The following is a 10,887-nucleotide window of genomic DNA, read 5'->3' as shown; positions in this document are numbered from 1 at the left end:
CACGAAACGTTGGCATTCCAAGAATGGATTTGAACACGGAGAAAACCCGCGAAACACAAGATTGTCATATAGGAAACACCCGTGAAAGCCTCAAGAAAATTCTATCTTTTAAATTCAACTAAATTCAGAAACTTTTAGACACTTGGAAATGATTTTCAGCGAATTCGCTGAAAGTCTCTGAAATGTGAGAAAATTGTATCTTCAGAGACATACTGAATTTCCGAATTTTAGCGAAATTCAAAGATTTTCATATACTTGGAAATAATTTTCAGAGAAATCGCTAATAATCCCTGAATTTCCTTGAGAAAGTCTCTGAATGTTATTGAAAATCTCTGAAAAATGTTTTCAGGCATTTACAGCAAAATTTTCAGACATTTTTTCACCAGGAGATATTTAAATATTTATATGTTTAATTAATACTTAATTTAAATTTATTATGTTGACATAATAAATTTAAATATTATTAAGTATCAATTAAACATACATTTAAATATCATTTTTAAACTAGAAATAGTTGAAATCTTTTTGGTAATATCTCCTGTCCCTTCTTTTTCTCCGTTTCATCTTCCTTATTCCTTTCTCCCTCTTTAACCCCCTCCCTCCACCTCTTTCCCTCCTTATAATTCCTCTCTATCTTCAATCCATTTCCACTATTCTCCTTCTATCCACACTCCCCCTTGTGCCATCCTTACTCTCTCCCTCTCCTTCATTACCACCTGTCTTATCACTCACTTGTTTTTGAGCCCTGATTCGAAATCAGCAACCCCCAAATCCTTATACGAAAATTCACCAAAATCGGAAAACCTTTAAAAATTCCAGCTATATTGGTTCAGCCATTTTAAATTTTCAAATTTTAAACCCGGATTCGAAATTTCAAAAATATTTTAAAAAGATTCTTTCTGTAACATTTTAGCAATTTTTCAACATTTTAGTAATATTTCAAAAAGATTCTTTCTGTAACATTTTAGCAATTTTTCAACAAAGTTCCATGTGCAAGAATTGCGAACATTTTTGCTATTCCAGAGCTGTCTCAGAAATATTGCAGACATATTTCACAATTTTTATGAAATGTTTCACTTTTCAGAAATATTTTTAAAAAATATTTCTGGAATATATTTCTGAAAACTTTCGGTGCTGTATGAGTTGGCTGCGTTCAGCAAAGAGAGCAGCTTTGCAACTGTTGTAAAATTTTTCAATACGATTGGTTTATACGTGTAGATCTATAAGGGACTAAAAGTATAAAAACCAATCGTATTGAAAAATTTTACAACAGTTGCAAGGCTGCTTTCTCTGCTGAACGCAGCCATTGCTGTAATATTTCGTGCTATAGGGATAGTTTTTGAGGAGAAAGATACCAATCACGGGTATTTGTGTAAGAGGCTGAATAAACAATAGGAAAAGAAAATTGACAAAATATGCAATGCTACTATTACGTTTTAATGATATTACATACCTCTTTTACTAATTCCAATTAACGCTAATTCATGGTTGATTTAATCATTACGACTGCAGCCAACGTGAGAACTATAAATACAATTTGTCTCAAAAGAGGAAGAGAAAGAGGAAACGATCTGATATTAAATTGCTGTTGGTATTTCTGCGAGTTGATTATCGATTAATTTAATCAAAAGTTGGTAAAAGAGGCTCTGAAAGTTTTTATATTTTTATAATTGGATTAGTATATTGTTGTTATTTTCAATACAGTAATACTGTGCTTTTATTTTCGATCAGTGGTGTGCGTTTGAAATTTGTGTTTCACACGGATCCAATGTGACTGATTGTCATTTGATGTATTCCCACTATTTCCGCCATTATATAAAATAGCCACAGGCTTCTATAAATAGACTACCGATACTTCGCCTCCATGTTTGAAGACAGCACTGAGCAGCGCCATATTTGTGTTCACTTATCATATGTATAAATTAAAGCACTAGAGGTGCATTTTGTTTCGCATGATGCGCATGATGTATCCCTTACCCCGGATCTACAATAGGTGTTTTAAGCCTTAAGCCGTAAGAAATTGACCAATTACAGTTGAATCCGAGAAGAATAAGCGACTGTGATTCGCCCATTACTTATGGCTTAAGGCTTAAAACCCTATTGTAGATTCGGACTTACGGAAATGAACTATTGGAAAATCAATAATCACTATTGAATTTTAATAGCGTTTCTTCGTTCTTTATTAGTGAGTATTTATTATCCAGTAATCAAATTGTTCACAATAATCGCTCCCCAATAGTTTTTAACGGAATGATTATTGATTTCACTAGTCGGATTATTTGCAATAATCATTTCCCAATTTTGATGGAGTGATTAATGATTCCCTAATCAGATTATTTAAAATAATCATTCCCTAGTAGTTTTTGATTGACAATGAGTGATTATTGATTTTCTAATCAGATTGTCCGTAATGATCTACAGCGCACTATTTTAATAGTTATGTATATGAATAATTATATATTACTGGCTTCCTACACAGCATATAACATTGCAGTGAGATTACAATATTGTAGTAACAGATATTACAACTTGCAATGCAATATTATGTAAATACTACTGATCACATTGTAATATATCACAATAATAATCATTTTTAATATTTCCCTTCTTTCTCATTTTCCTTTTCTTTTTCATTTTTCTTTTTGTTTAATTCTGGCATTTAACTTCTCGATGTAGGGGAGCTCACCATGACAGGATAACTTTTACTTTATATATGTTAGTTTGTGTTTGCTCTGAGGAAGGCTAGAAAATGTACCATGTAAGCGCATTTGTTGAATAAAGAAGTTTCAAGCTTCATAAGTGTATTATTTGCACGACGTCTTCTGTGCCTGACTCCTATATAACGCCCGTATTCTTTCCAATTCTTTGATTTATAAGGAGCCTTGGTTAGTTTGATTTGTTATACAATAATAATATCGTATAATACACAGCATGTAATATTGCAATAATTTTGTTGAGATATTACAATGTAATATATCACTCCGCAATATTGCTACAATGTCATCCAAATATTGCAGTAAGATACATCGCAATGCAGTGTTATCGCAATGTTGTCCAAATATTACACACTATAAAAAACTTTGGTGTAAAATTACAACTATTATAGTGGGTAATTTTGAGATTTACTATAATAGTTGTAAACGTCCACACATTTGTAAATTTGCAATATACAAATAAAAATAATTTCTTGATTTGTAACTAAGCAGATTGTGAAAGTACAATTACAATGTGTATGTGTAGTTACAGGAACGATAATATGACAGTACATTTCGCATTATATATTATTATACATTTCACAGCAATACGCGAAAAATTTCTGTTATATTACATATTACTAAAATTTAAATAATTACAGAAAATATTCAAAATATCATGCTATTTACATAATTTTCCATATAAAATAAGATACATTTACACATTAAAAGTAAATTTACATAATTTTTGTGGAATTACATAATTTCTGTACAATTGCATGATTTTTTTTTATTTACAGAACTAATCATGTAATTTTTATATCTATTATATGTGTATATTTACGAAATTTTTTTATAATGCAATACGACATATCGCAAAGTAGCATTACCGCAATATCATTCAAATATTGCAATGTGATATATCGCATTGTAATATTACCACAATATCATTCAATGTTTGCAATGTGGTATACTGCTCTGCAATATTACAGCGTTCAATTATATTGCAGTTTATCGCATTGCAATATAACAGCGTTGAAATATTATACTATAATGCATTTTATCGCAGTGCTATTTTTCTGAGATATGAGTAATACTATGTTTTTATTTATTACTGAATAAATATTAAATACTAAATGTAACAAAATTAGGAATATAGATTGAACATAACTTACAATGAATAAAAATAAGCTGTATTGTGTCTTATATCTTATTTATATCTATTACAGTTATATCCCATACAGCACAGAATTTGCAGCAATACTGCTGCAATAACGCTGCAATATTGCTGCAACGTGCAATATTGTTGCAATGTTGCAGCATTGTTGCTGCAACTTTTGTGCTGTAGGGGATGTAACATTTATTTACAATTTTTTTATTTCTCCTGTTCTTAATTTTTTTTTATTATACGCGGGGCAAAATAATACATCATTAAAATATACTTTGGAAAGTAATGATAAATTTTTCGCATAGGAGTAGAATGGACTAAACTGAGAAGAAAAGTCCTCTATCATTTTACGATTTTAGCAATAGTTAATAAATAAGATATTAATTGCCAAAAATTGCCGAAAATTGATTTTCAATAATTTTTTATTTAAATAATGTCAACTTTACAGAAAAACTGTAAGAGAAAAAATTATTAATTTTCTTCTCATGAAGTTCTGAGAATTTTTTCAAAACTTTTTCAGAATTTTTAATACCCTATTTTCTCATGTTGGTAAAAATAAGAAAATGTCCTAAAAAATTGATAAAAAATTCTGAAAAATTCTTAGATTTCTATGAGTAGAAAATAAATAATTTTTATCTGTTGCAGTTTTTCTGTAAAGTTGATAGTATTTGAGTAAAAAATTATTGAAGATCAATTTTCGACAATTTTTAGCAATTAATATCTTATTAACTGTTCCTAAAACCATAAAATGGTAGAGAACTTTTATTCGCAGTTTAGTCCATTCTGCCCCTATGTGAAAGATTTATCATTACTTTCCAAGCACCATGTATATACAAGTCGATTTTCCAACATTCGCCGTTCAAAATACTATATATTATAATAGTAACAAAAGTTCAAAAAAATAAAATAAAAACATTTATTTATGAATTTTTATTTGAAACAATAGTCTTTAAGATATAAGGGTTTAAATATAACTATCCCTACAGTATGAAATATGGTAGCAATATTGCAATATTTTAATAATGCGCAATATTACAAAAATTGCAGCAATATTGATATAATATTGAATTTTTTATATTTTATTGAATATATTACACCAGTATTGAAAAATATTTTGTAGAAAATATTGCAATTTACTGTTGCAGTGTTACAATTCAGTAGATTATATTTACAGAAATATTATTTATATGTTGCTTTAAAATTATGCAATATTTCAATAATTATTTCACTTTTATTACTTAATTGCTAATATATTATTGCTTAGCATTATATTCCGAAGTATATACGATAAAATTATGATCAAAAAATATTCGGGGGCCTAGAAAGCACATCTAAAAAGGTTTGGGAATCTCCAGGAGACTCGCCTACTCACGTACTCCTTATAGAATTTCTGGACATTTTCTCCTTACAAGAAGCATATCCCTTTCGTGGCGGGGCGCTTATTTATTAAATTGTACAATATATTGCAATATATTGTTACAAAATTAAAATTACAATATTTTGCAATATTGTAGCAATATTTCCAATAAAATATTATAATTTTAATAGTGCCGTAATATCGCTGCAATTTTTGTAATATTGTGCATTATTGAAATATTGCAATATTTCGTGCTGAAAGAGTATGTACACGGCCCAGCCACAAAAGGGACACGCTACGCGTAAGAAGAAAACGGTCCAGCAGTTCTATAAGAAGGAATAACACAAATCGAGTTGACGTGTCTCCCCGAGATTCTCAACTTTTTGTAAGAGTGCTTTCTAGGCCTCCGAATGTTTTTTTATTATGACTTTATCATACGTACTTTAGAGTGTAATATTAAGCAATAATACTTAGCAATTAACAAAACTGAATTAATTATTGTAAAATATCATAATGTTGCAGCAATATGGCAGAAATATCGCAGAAATATTTCTGGGATGAATTTTTTGCGAACATTTGTTATTGTAGCGATATTTGTACTATATATAATATTACTGCAATATTACTACAGTACTACATAGAAATACTATAGCAATATTGCAAAATATTAGTATGATACGTAGAAATATTGCCTAACATTATAATAATATTAGGCAATATTTCTACATATTATGCTAATATTTTGCAATATTGCGATAGTATTTCTATGTTCTGTAGTAATATTGCGTATTAAAATATTGCTACAATATTTCGTACTGTAGGTATAGTCATATTTTAATCCTTATATCTCAAAGATTATTGTTTAAGATAAAAATTCATATAAATAAACGTTTTATTTAATTTTTTTAAACCTTCGTTACTATTATATTGTATTTTAAACGGCAAGAATATTGGTACATATATAAATATATACACCGACTTGTATATATATTTCAATGATGTATTATTTGGCCTCGCATAATAAAAAAAATTAAGAACAGGAGAAAAATATTGAATATTGGAGAAATAAAAAATTATAAATGTATATTAAATATAACTGCAATAGATATAAATAAAATATAAGACACTACAGCTTAATTGTATCCATTGAGTTATGTTCAATCTATATATATATTCCTAAAATTTTTTATATTTAATACTTAATATTTATTTAGTAATAAATCAAAACATAGTATTATTCATATCTTAGAAAGGTGGCACTGCGATAAAATGCATTGTAACTTTCAACACTGTTGCAGTAATATTGCAATGCAATAAACTGTAATGTAATAAAATTGAACGATATTGCTGTAATATTATAGTGCAGTATACCACATTGCAATCATCGAATGATATTGCAATAATATTATAATGCGATATATCACAATGCAATATTTGAACGATATTTACAAAATTTTACAAATTGATCTTAACAAAACATCCTTTGTTAAACTCTTATATTTTTTATTTTCTTGTCAAAACTAAATTGTTCACTACGTAACGCTATTGATAGAGAACGATTTGATGCTATAATTTAGATTTAAAAAAGTGGTCTTATACTTGGTTTTTATGAAAAACTTCAAATATTTTCGAAATTTCCACAACACCTAGATATTGCAGCATGTCTCTCTCTCTCCCCCCCCCCTTCCCCCCCCTCTCTTCCCTTTCTCTTCTTGAAACTAATAAAGTCATTCTGTTTGTTTCTGTCGATCTGCTAACTTTAACATTTCTAAGTCCATATCTCTTAACCACAATGAAAAAATTCATCAGAACTCATTCCACATGCCTGTGGATTGCCACTTCTTGTTAGATATTCTGTTACTAAAAATCACGACAATTTATATAATTGATAAGCGTTCAACTGACGAATGAGACAAGACCGATTGTACATTATTCCATATAAATTTATAAGTTTCCTTTTCCACTGAAAATGGTTCTATGAGAATCGATATATACGGAATTTATTTATAATGACATTTGATTTGATTTGAATAAATAAATAAAATAGAATATTTGTCGCATTAACAACATGCTAGGCTTATTGCCCTTGTATATAGAGTTTTATGTAATAAAGTCTTCTCCATAATATTATTATAATTTTCCAATTTTTCGAAAATCATTTTTTAAGAGTAAAAATCTCTTATAAAAGTTTTATTATTCATTTTATTAATTTATTTTTAAAAAATTCATTTTTCTTAGTTATATTGTCAGTTCAAAGACACTCGATATAATTTGTATTACTTAGGCCTTTTTTTAGACAAGATGGATAGTATAAGATCGTTCGTATATATTTTACGAAACGCATCACCGTCGAGAGATACGTTATTACTGCTTACACATCTCGATTCTATTTTCCAGCCTGGAAAATACACTCGAGGAGCTACCAAGTCTTGAGATATTTAGCGCAGTTGGCGCAGCGATCGTGCCGCGCCATGATGGACAGCATTCAACACGCTGATATTTATAGATTGTTATAGATGTAGGATTATTGGCGAAGCTTCTTACGAATCTGTAAAAGCTTTCGGTATCAATAACTGGTTTTTACGTTCATTTCAGCGTCTGTCTGGTAACCGTTGGATCCGATTTGTCGAGTATGATGGTGCGGTAATGCAATACTACACAAACACTACGACGACGACGACGAGGATAACGGTAATCTCAAGTACGGCGTATAGCGAACATCTCGTCGGCTGGTTCCGCCGGGAAAATCACAGGAATTCTAATGTAAGATCCGAGACCAGCTGTGCCGCTCGCTCGAGTCTCGCTCGAATCAGATCTTTGTCAGTTCCGTCGTGGTAACGCGTTTCTCTCCGCTTGGTGTCGTGTCGTGTTTTTGGTAACGTTGCTGTTTGTCGTCGTGATGAGCCGAATCGAGAATGCTAACCGCAACAACGCCAACCGTAACGACGTGATTCATTATCCTTTGCTTGCCTAGAGCTATGGAAAGAGAAAGAAAAAAAGAAGAAAAGAGAAAAGGAATAATACTTTCGTCACATTTTTTCGCGAGTGGCGAGTGATAGCTCGAAATCGGAGACACACCGTTCAACTTATAGAAAGTTACATGCACGAGAACTTTGTGGTGTGGAATGTTTTCTTGCCGGAAATGTGATTCCCGTTGGCAGTTGAGGTAATGTAAACGAAGATTTACTTTGGAGAACGATTGCCCTAATGATTGTGAATCATCTTGACAGCGCGCATCTTTTTATATGCTGTCATCGAGTTTTGTACATCGAGATATCGCTCCGCAATCATTTTCTTTCCCGTAATCACTTTGCGAATATTTTCTATGATTCTTAACCCTTCATCGGTAATGTTGTTCTCTTAAGACACAATTTTTTATTGTTAATTTTAAGAAAATGGGTACATAGCAGGGTTCGGTACTGCCTTCTAAAAAATTGTACAACTAAGGTGCATTCCACTTAACGCTCGCAACGCTTATGGAATCATTTTAGCTTTGTTTATCAAATATTAAACAAGAACACACGATATTCGCGAGCGTTAAGTGGAACGCACCCCTAGTAATGTTATAAGATTGTGTTTATACAAGCATCAATATCAAGTTATTAGTTTCGTTGCAAGGACGAATAAAAGTCGTGTCCTTAATAATCCGCATTACAGATCACGTAAAGTTTTGTGCAAATAAATTTGATGTTTTTTTATGTTTTACATCTTTCTGACGCTAATTTTAATAAGAACATAAGGATTTTATTAGATTTTTCAGTGTTTTGTATCATTTTTTGGCTTATCATAAATTAATATTTGTGAAGATATCGGACGTACAATTTCACATAAAAAATATACATATATAATATATATAATAACATTACTTGAAATTTTGAAAAGAAACTTCTTCAGAAATACTTGATGAATTAGAGGAACGTAAAAGAGGTTTGTTTCATCATTGCCAAATAATAGGAAAATTATATATTGTGCCATATACGGCAAATTGCTATAGCAAGGAGCATCACACAAATTGTATAGGCTGTGCTGTACTATATTTTTATTTCGGATTTTTTTATTTACTTTGGTTAAAACAAAAAGAATTTAATAATTAATCCGATAAAATATATATATTAATTTTATTATTTTTTACTCAAAAAAGGATTCGATTTTTTAATTATATAAATTTTCATTTCCAGGTACTCAAATAATTCAACTTTTTGAAGCTAACATTATACTATTTTTTGAAGTATATATCTTCAAGTATTGTAGTTTAAAAAGATTTTTTTCATTCACTCATATAAAAGTTATAAATTTTTAGCTGATATTACGTTTTTTTATAACTCTTACATTTAAATTAGTAAAAAATATGTAAAATACAATCGAGCTTCATATTAAAATCTTGTTAGAGGTTCACAAGTAGTTTACAAGATTTTTTTCAGATTTTTGTAAAGTCCGGAATAATAAAAACATCTACTGTAAAGACGCTCCATTTTAGGAACAAAGATTGTACATTGCCAATGAAAGGTTAATAATCGTCGTATAAAAATCACTCATCAAAATTTTTTTTTCTTTTTTTTTTATAATAAAATACGCAGGTCGACAAAACATTTTTTGTATTTGTTCAATGTTTTGTATTTGCCGATACAATTAAAACCACTCGACTTTATATAAAGAAAGAAAGCAAATTATTTGGATTAATACATATATTGTCAAGGTCATCGGGGCATCCATTAATGCCCTGAGTGAACTTTAAAAGGTTTTAGGTGGCGGTCACTGATCGTTCAAAAGTTATTAATAAAGTTATTAATAAAGGTAATGTCTTATTTCTGTTATATACTGATCGGCGTACGAGGACTACTTCTCCGCCCCCCTATATGAGGGTGTACCGACTTTTTATACGATGAATCACACTAGCAGTGTGGACAGTCTAACATGAAAAGGTACCCTTTCATGCTGACGCTTGATATTCATTTTCAACGTCAAAATAAGCCATGTGATAAAAATTGACGAATATCAAGCATCAATTTTGATCACGTGACCTATTTTGGTGCTGAAAATTATTGTTTAACGTCAGTATAAAAAGGCACCTTAATGCCTAGTTCAGACTGGACGCAGCAAGCGCCAAGCAGCAGAGCAGCAAGGCGATATTTTTTACGTCACTGTAAATATCGCCTCGCTGATTGGCATTAGGCATAACGATTCTAAATAGGAGGAGGAGGTGGGATAAATCTCCCTTCGCGTAAAAAATCGAATGCCCCTAAGCAGAGGGAAAAGTAAAGTGGACTTCATTTCGCATGAAAAGTTGTGCGTTCCTAGTCAGGGGGGATAGGTGGGGTAGACTTCCCTTCGTGTGGAAAGTTAAACGCTCTAGGTAGGAAGGGTATAGGATAGTTTTTAATATTGTATATGGCAGAGAGAAATAAGACATTATCTTTCAACACATTAACATGTTTCTAATATGGTGCCTGATTAAGCATCAAATTATTATTAAAAAATTGTTTGTCAATTTAATTTAATTCGTAATATTATTACAGTAGTTTAATTGCGTTTATAAGTCCGGAAAACCAATTCGGCGCGCAGTTCGAATGATTACGAATATGGTATGTATATGCATGTATATATTGTATATAATATATATATATATATATATATATATATATATATATATATATACATATATACACAGG

The 10,887-nt window shown here is 30.3% G+C and overlaps 1 protein-coding gene across 1 annotated transcript in view; it reads left to right on the top strand.

The window, feature by feature from the left end:
- The first annotated feature begins 7,557 nt into the window (after window positions 1-7,557).
- The window catches only part of LOC108769800 (putative protein kinase C delta type homolog), a 37,204-nt gene continuing 33,874 nt past the window's right edge, over window positions 7,558-10,887 (top strand). Inside the window, exon 1 of the mRNA XM_018521001.1 lies at window positions 7,558-8,384. The gene's annotated coding sequence lies outside the window, so the exon portion shown is untranslated. The remainder of the gene's footprint in view (window positions 8,385-10,887) is intronic.

The sequence above is a fragment of the Trachymyrmex cornetzi genome, unplaced genomic scaffold (assembly GCF_001594075.2).
Source record: "Trachymyrmex cornetzi isolate Tcor2-1 unplaced genomic scaffold, Tcor1.1 scaffold95, whole genome shotgun sequence".
Taxonomy (NCBI): Eukaryota; Metazoa; Arthropoda; class Insecta; order Hymenoptera; family Formicidae; genus Trachymyrmex; species Trachymyrmex cornetzi.
Note: the sequence above shows the minus strand (reverse complement) of the source record. Positions and strands in the feature narration are given on the sequence as shown.